We start from the raw sequence: 6665 nt of genomic DNA on the forward strand, positions 1-6665 counted from the left end.
CGCCCGGCAACGCCCCGGCACCCGCCGCCTCCTCCACCACCGCCGAGCTGCCCAAGGCTTGCCGCCCCAGCGGCGCCCCGACCCCGCCGCCCAAGGGGATTATTTTTTACTGTTTTTTGTGTTTAGGTTTAGGTTTTAGTGGTAGATAGTTAGAAGAAGAGGTTTTTGTGTTTCGGTTTAGGTTTAGGTTTTAGTGGTAGATAGTTAGGTTACTGCTAGATTTAGGTTTAGATAGTTAGAAGAAGAAAATAATTGAAAAAAGAAAAATAAGTAGAAGAAGAGGAAAAAGGGAAAAAGGAAGAGGGTGGCTGAGGGGATAGATGGTGGAGCCGGTGGGTCCCGCCGGTCCCGACGCCCATGCCGAGAACCCCCGGTACGGGTGCTGACCCGTCGACCGTGCGTCGACTGTTCTCGGCGTCGATGGAGGTCGAACACCATTGCGAATTAGGGGGTTAATTAGGGGGTTCCTCGGTGTCGATGGTACCCTAAGTAAGTATCGTCGGTGCGAGGTACGTGTGGCTATCAGTGTCGAATACTACATCCACGTCCCACAAGTGACACAGGGGTCCTGCGTCCAGCAGCAACAGTTCTCGGTGTCGATGGCGGTCGAACACCATTGCAAATTTGTCTGACAGCCTCAGAGATGACGATTGAAAGCTAAGTGTTGAAACTTGAAACACCCAAACTAACTCAAGTCGGTTTCGTTGTTTGAAAATTTCAAAACTTGACTTTAATCCTCATCGCAGAGGCTGCCAGACAAATTTGCCAAGGTGTTCGACCGTCATCGGCCACCAGAACTATTGTTGCGGGACGCCGGGCGCCGGCTTCACTTGTGGTATGTGGATCTAGTGTTCAACGCCGACCGCCTCATGTACCTTGCAACGATGGTAGTTGCTATTTAGTTTACCCGGTGACGAGCGGGTTAAGGGTTCCTTGGTATCGATGGTATCGTAAATAGCAAGTATCGTCAGTGCGAGGTACATGTGGCCGTCGGTGTTGAATACTTGCTATGTTACTCATCTTTCGATTTAAATATGCAATCATTTCGTTGTTGCGAGGGTCTAGTGTCCGACGAGCTCCGCCCCTGCGTTCGCTGGTGAGCACAAATGACATCTCCTCCTCCCCCCTTCATTTGCTCTGTTCCGGTCTTCGTGCCGATGAAACTTGCTAGCTATAGGTGTCAATCATCAGTATGCGTAACCACTATGCGTCTCTCATTCCAAAGGGTTACATCTATAAATATGCATGCATTTGCATATTTATAATCGTGATTCTTTCGAATTGTCCAACATTTTCCATGGACAGCTCGAGTATGTGTAGATTGTGTTTGTTTTCCCGTATGCTCAGCTCCAGATCCGATGCAGAATTTTGACAGTGCCTCCCTGTTGTTCTTCGGGTACACATCCTCTCTGCTTATTGCCGAGACGTGTATCAGGAGAACAGCGGGGAGGTGCTGCCGAAATTTTGCATCGGATCCGGAGCAAAGCATGGGAAAATGAACCCGATCTACACATACTCGGGTGGGATTAGGACCTATCCTTACCTATTAGCGTGTAGGTTGCATGGACATAATTAAACTAACAAACTCCATTAACTGATGGATATGGTTTGCCTAATTATGTATATATTTCTTGTGTGTCCAGTAGGAAGTCAATATGAGTGATTATGCGTGGATGTACACCTGTTACACTAGTCAGTATGTTCAGACCGAGGAATGGTTAACAAAAACTAAGCAGTTTGTTAGAGCCGCATTTGCAAATGGCCAAAAATTTAGCTGGTGCCCCTGTGTCCGGTGCAACAATTATAATCAGAGGGACGAGCTTCAAATGAGTAAACACCTGCAGAAGTTTGGTTTTACGCCTGGTTACACGGTCTGGACATTACATGGTGAGTCTGCCCAACGTGCCAGAGCCGAGGTGGTTCGTCGTTGCACCGACGAGCATGGTACTGGGACCGCAGACATGGTGCAAGACTTTCACGATGCTCGGGACTCGGACAAGGAGATGGAGGAATCTGCAAAGGCCTTCACTGAAATGTTGGAGTCCTCAAAACATCCTCTCCATGAGCACACTGAGCTTTGTCGGCTGGATGCCATCTCACAAATAATGGCTTTGAAGGCTCAATTCAACTTGGGTAGAGAATGCTACGACGCGATGATGACAGTTATGAACGATTTCTACCCAAAGGCCATGTGCTACCTCTAAACCTGTACCAGTCAGACAAAATCCTCCGTGCTCTTAAGATGCCCTATGAGAAGATACATGCCTGTGAGAAAGGATTTGTCTTATTTAGGCTTCAGTATGAGGACTTGAACTATTGTCCCATTTGCAATTCTTCCAGGTATGTTGTGGTAGACAACGGTATGGGTGAGAAGACGCAGACCAAAATACCCATTAATGTTCTTCGGTATATGCCAATCGTACCAAGACTTCAACGTCTTTTCATGGTTGAAGAGACGGCCAGACACATGACATTGCACAAAACGGGCAAAAGAACCGAACTAGATGCAGATGGGAATGTGATGATGGTGCACACATCGGATGGTGAAGTGTGGAAGCGCTTCGATGCATTACATAAGGAAAAAACAGCAGATCCAAGGTTCCTCGAGTCGCCGTCAGCATAGATGGGTTCAGTGTGTTTGGTCAGATGGCAGCCCCATGCAGCTGTTGGCCCGTGTTTGTCATTCCACTCAATCTCCCCTCCGGGTAGATTATGCAAAGAAAGAACATTTTCCTGACGTTGATAATTCCAGGGCCCATCTATCCGGAGAAAATTATGGATGTGTACATGCAACTGCTTAAGGACGAATTGCAAGAAGCTTGGGATAATGGGTTCAAGACATACGACGCCTTTAGCAAACAGAACTTCATAATGCATGCCTGGTACATGTACTCGACGCATGACTTGCCGGCGTATGCGCTATTCGTTGGCTGGTGTGTGCATGGAAGGTTCCCGTGCCCCACATGCAATGGAGCTCTTGAGTTTTGTTGGCTGACGGCGGGGCGCAAGTATAGTTGCTTCGACTTGCATAGACAGTTTCTAGATCCTCGCCATAAGTTCAGGAAAGACAAGAACAACTTCATGAAAGGTAGAGTTGTCAAACACTCTGCACCACCTGCGTTGACAGGCCAACATACCCTAGATCAGATAAATGCTCTCAAGCCAGATCCAGAGCGTCTAGGGTATTTCAAGGGGTATAATAAGGAACACGCATGGACTCACAAGACATGCTTATGGGATCTGCCTTACTTCAAAGACGTCCTTTGCCCACACAACATCGACGTGATGCACACTGAAAAGAATATTGCCGAAGCAATTTTTGGTACATTGTTCGGCATAGAGGGGAAATCAAAGGATAATACTAAGGCTAGAGATGATCTAGAGGAGCTCTGTGATAGACCGTTACAAAACATGCAAGAACCGAAAGGAAAGCAGAACTAGAAGAAGCCAAAGGCATGGTTCAATCTTGGAAGGCCGTCTATGAAGGAAATTATTTTGAGGGTGAAAATGTAGTTGATGTTCCCCGATGGGTATGCAGCAAATCTAAAGAGGGGAGCGATTCTTGATAAATTGAAAATATTTGGTCTAAAAAGTCATGATTGGCACATATGGATAGAGCGGATAATGCCGGTGATGTTGCGTGGCCTCATCCCTGAGGATGAATGGCTAGTACTAGAAGAGTTGAGCTGTTCATTTTGTGTTCTTTGTGCGAAAGAACTATCGCCTGGCCTCCTAGAAGAAATGGAACAATTGGCGCCGGAGTTGATCTGTAAGTTAGAGATTAACTTTCCGCCAAGCTTCTTTAATCCAATGCAACGCTTGATTTTGCATCTTCCGACCGAGGCACGATTGGGGGGGCCCATGCAAAATCATTGGTGCACTCAACTGATAGGATGCATAAGACGCTTGGACCAAAATGTAAAAATAAACATAGAATAGAAGCATCGATGGCCGAGGCATTCATCACTGAGGAGGCGTCAAACTTCGTGACAGCACACTACGAAGCCAAAAATCATCATTTGCATAATCCGGAGCCTCGGTACAATGCCGACGAGCCTACAAAGGGTCAATCCAACCTCAGCCTATTCAAAGGGAATCTCGCACCATCCAGTGCTTGGAAACCAGTGTCGTTGGATGTTGAAGAATGGCAGACCATTTCGCTGTATCTCTTTAACAACCTAATAGAAGTGCGGCTGTACATCAGGTAAGATCTCGTTACATTGTTTCGCAACTTCTAATTTCTTTGAACTGCTCTTATTCCTGGATATTTGATGCAGTCGATACGTCGCCATACTCTCGTATAGAGCGGTGATCCAAAAGGATTCCGTCGAAGAGTAAGAGCTTCTAGCAAAGCAAGGAGGTGAATATCCCGGTTTCATCTCTTGGTTCAAAAAATGGTAATTTCCATTAGACCCTTTCATTTCTTTGGCTAATTTGTGACTAATGCGACAATCATTTCTTATTAAACTTGTAGGCTAATTCAGAGATTATGGATGCCGAATTGAGACAAGTAGCTAATGGTTTTGACTATAAGGTCCGTTCATTTGACAATTACGACATCAACGGGTATCCCTTTCGTACCTATGGCAAAGAGCTATCTATGGCCGACCGAAAGTCTATAAATTGTTGTGTCTCTGCTATCGGCGAAGGAGGTGTCGATTATTATGGAAGAGTTGAAGCAATTTATGAACTTCAATTCTATGGTGATAACCCACCAAACGTCGTACTCTTCAGATGTTATTGGTTCCAGCCCAGGGAGACTAGAATGACTCATGAACATATAGGGCTAGTCAAAATCAAAAAAAGCACCAATTTGGATGTTCCCGATGTCTATATTACGACTCAACAGGCAACCCAAGTTTTCTATCTACCATGGGCCTGTCAATGTAATCCAAATCTCAGTGGTTGGGATGTCGTTTATGAAGTGTCGCCACGTGTTAGACCACCTCCCACAATGAAGAGGATTATGAACGTCACATTAACCAAGACACATATGACGAAGGAGAATTCTTCCAAGAAACACGTCTTGCCAAAAAACGTTTCAAGAAACGCTTTACTCCACCCCAGAACATTGAAGTAGACAACGATAGTGAATCTGACCCTGAGTCGGAACAAGAAGAGCCGGCAGAAGAAGAAGTTACTGCTGCAGATGACATGTCAATGCTTGAACGATTAAGTAAAGGTGGCCTTCCACATGATGATGCATTTATTAATGATGATGATGAGCACGTCATTACCGATAGTGATTCTTAGTTATTCAAATTTTTATGTTGTACTTTGTATGATTTATATAGTTGGTATGTATAATTTTCTTACTTTGTATGATTGTTTCTTATATGTAGTGCCATGGTCTTGATTTCCGTCCCCGTCGGCCCTCGCCCGCTTTATGATTCGGATGTGGTAAATTCTCTTTCATAACTATTTGTTGCATCTCGCATTTATGACAATTATGGCCATCAAGTTGACATAGAGAAATTTTAATCTAGGAGGTATGTGAACCAGAATTTGAAACCGACCCTCTTGTCGAGAAGTTACATTTAGTTGAAAGAGAAAATGAGTATTTGAAATAAAAAATTAAAAGAATCGAAGAAGAGAAGATGACATTGGAGTTGTATGTTGCCGATGTCATCGATGATCACAAGATGAAGATGAATGCAATGCGCTTGAAGATGGATGCAATGCGCCTGAAGCTTAAGAAGATTAGAAAATATGCCATTGATAATGAGGCTTGGTATCATTATGCCGTTGGATCAATTGTTACCTTAGTTGCGATCTTCATCATATTTGTTGTGATGAGGGTAAGTTTTCTCTAATTTTTTGCTTTACAAATGGATACTTAGCTTATTTTCCTTCTAAATGGCATAATTACCTAAGTTATATAAAAAATGAGCTATACTTAGCTTATTCAGTTCATTTATGACATACTTAGCATACTTAGATCAAAAATGGCATGATAATCTTTGTTACGTCCTAAATGATATAGACTTAGCTTATTTTCCTCGAAAATGACATAATAACCTTACTAAGCTCCAAAATGACCTATTTACCTAGCTTAGCTCTAACATGACCTACACTTAGCATTTTCTTCTTCTTTTTCTTCTTCTTCTTCTAGCTAGTCTTCTTCTTCTTCTTCTTACTTTCTTCTTCTAACTTTCTTCTTTCCCTATTTGCAGATTCACTTTAGATGAGGAAGCTTGCGTCGATGGAGTCTACTCTTCTCTTTATGCTTCCTTTTTGTTTTGATTTTGTAGGATGAACAATGTGAAACTTGCTACCTATATATGCATGTATGGATGAAACCATTGTATGCTTGTTGTTGGATATGTTGGCTAGCTATATATGTTGCATATGGACTTTTGATTTCCTATGTATATGTGTTGGATGATCGTAACCATATGGCAGGTATATGATATGTTATGTATTATGTGTTGGTATGCTTGTCGAAAGTATTTTCATATGTGTATATATATATATATATCTATGAAATTCTGTTAAATTGAATGAATTTAAGAAAAAAAAGAAAAAACAAGGGCTATACAGGATCTTTGCCGTCCGCTAGCTGACGGCAAAGAGGACACATGGCACTCACCTGTGCAAACTGGCAACACTGGCTGCCTATTTGGTCATTTTGCCGTCTGCAAGCGGATGGCAAAGTGACCAAATAG

This window comes from Triticum dicoccoides, chromosome 1B (genome assembly GCF_002162155.2).
Source record: "Triticum dicoccoides isolate Atlit2015 ecotype Zavitan chromosome 1B, WEW_v2.0, whole genome shotgun sequence".
Lineage (NCBI taxonomy): Eukaryota > Viridiplantae > Streptophyta > Magnoliopsida > Poales > Poaceae > Triticum > Triticum dicoccoides.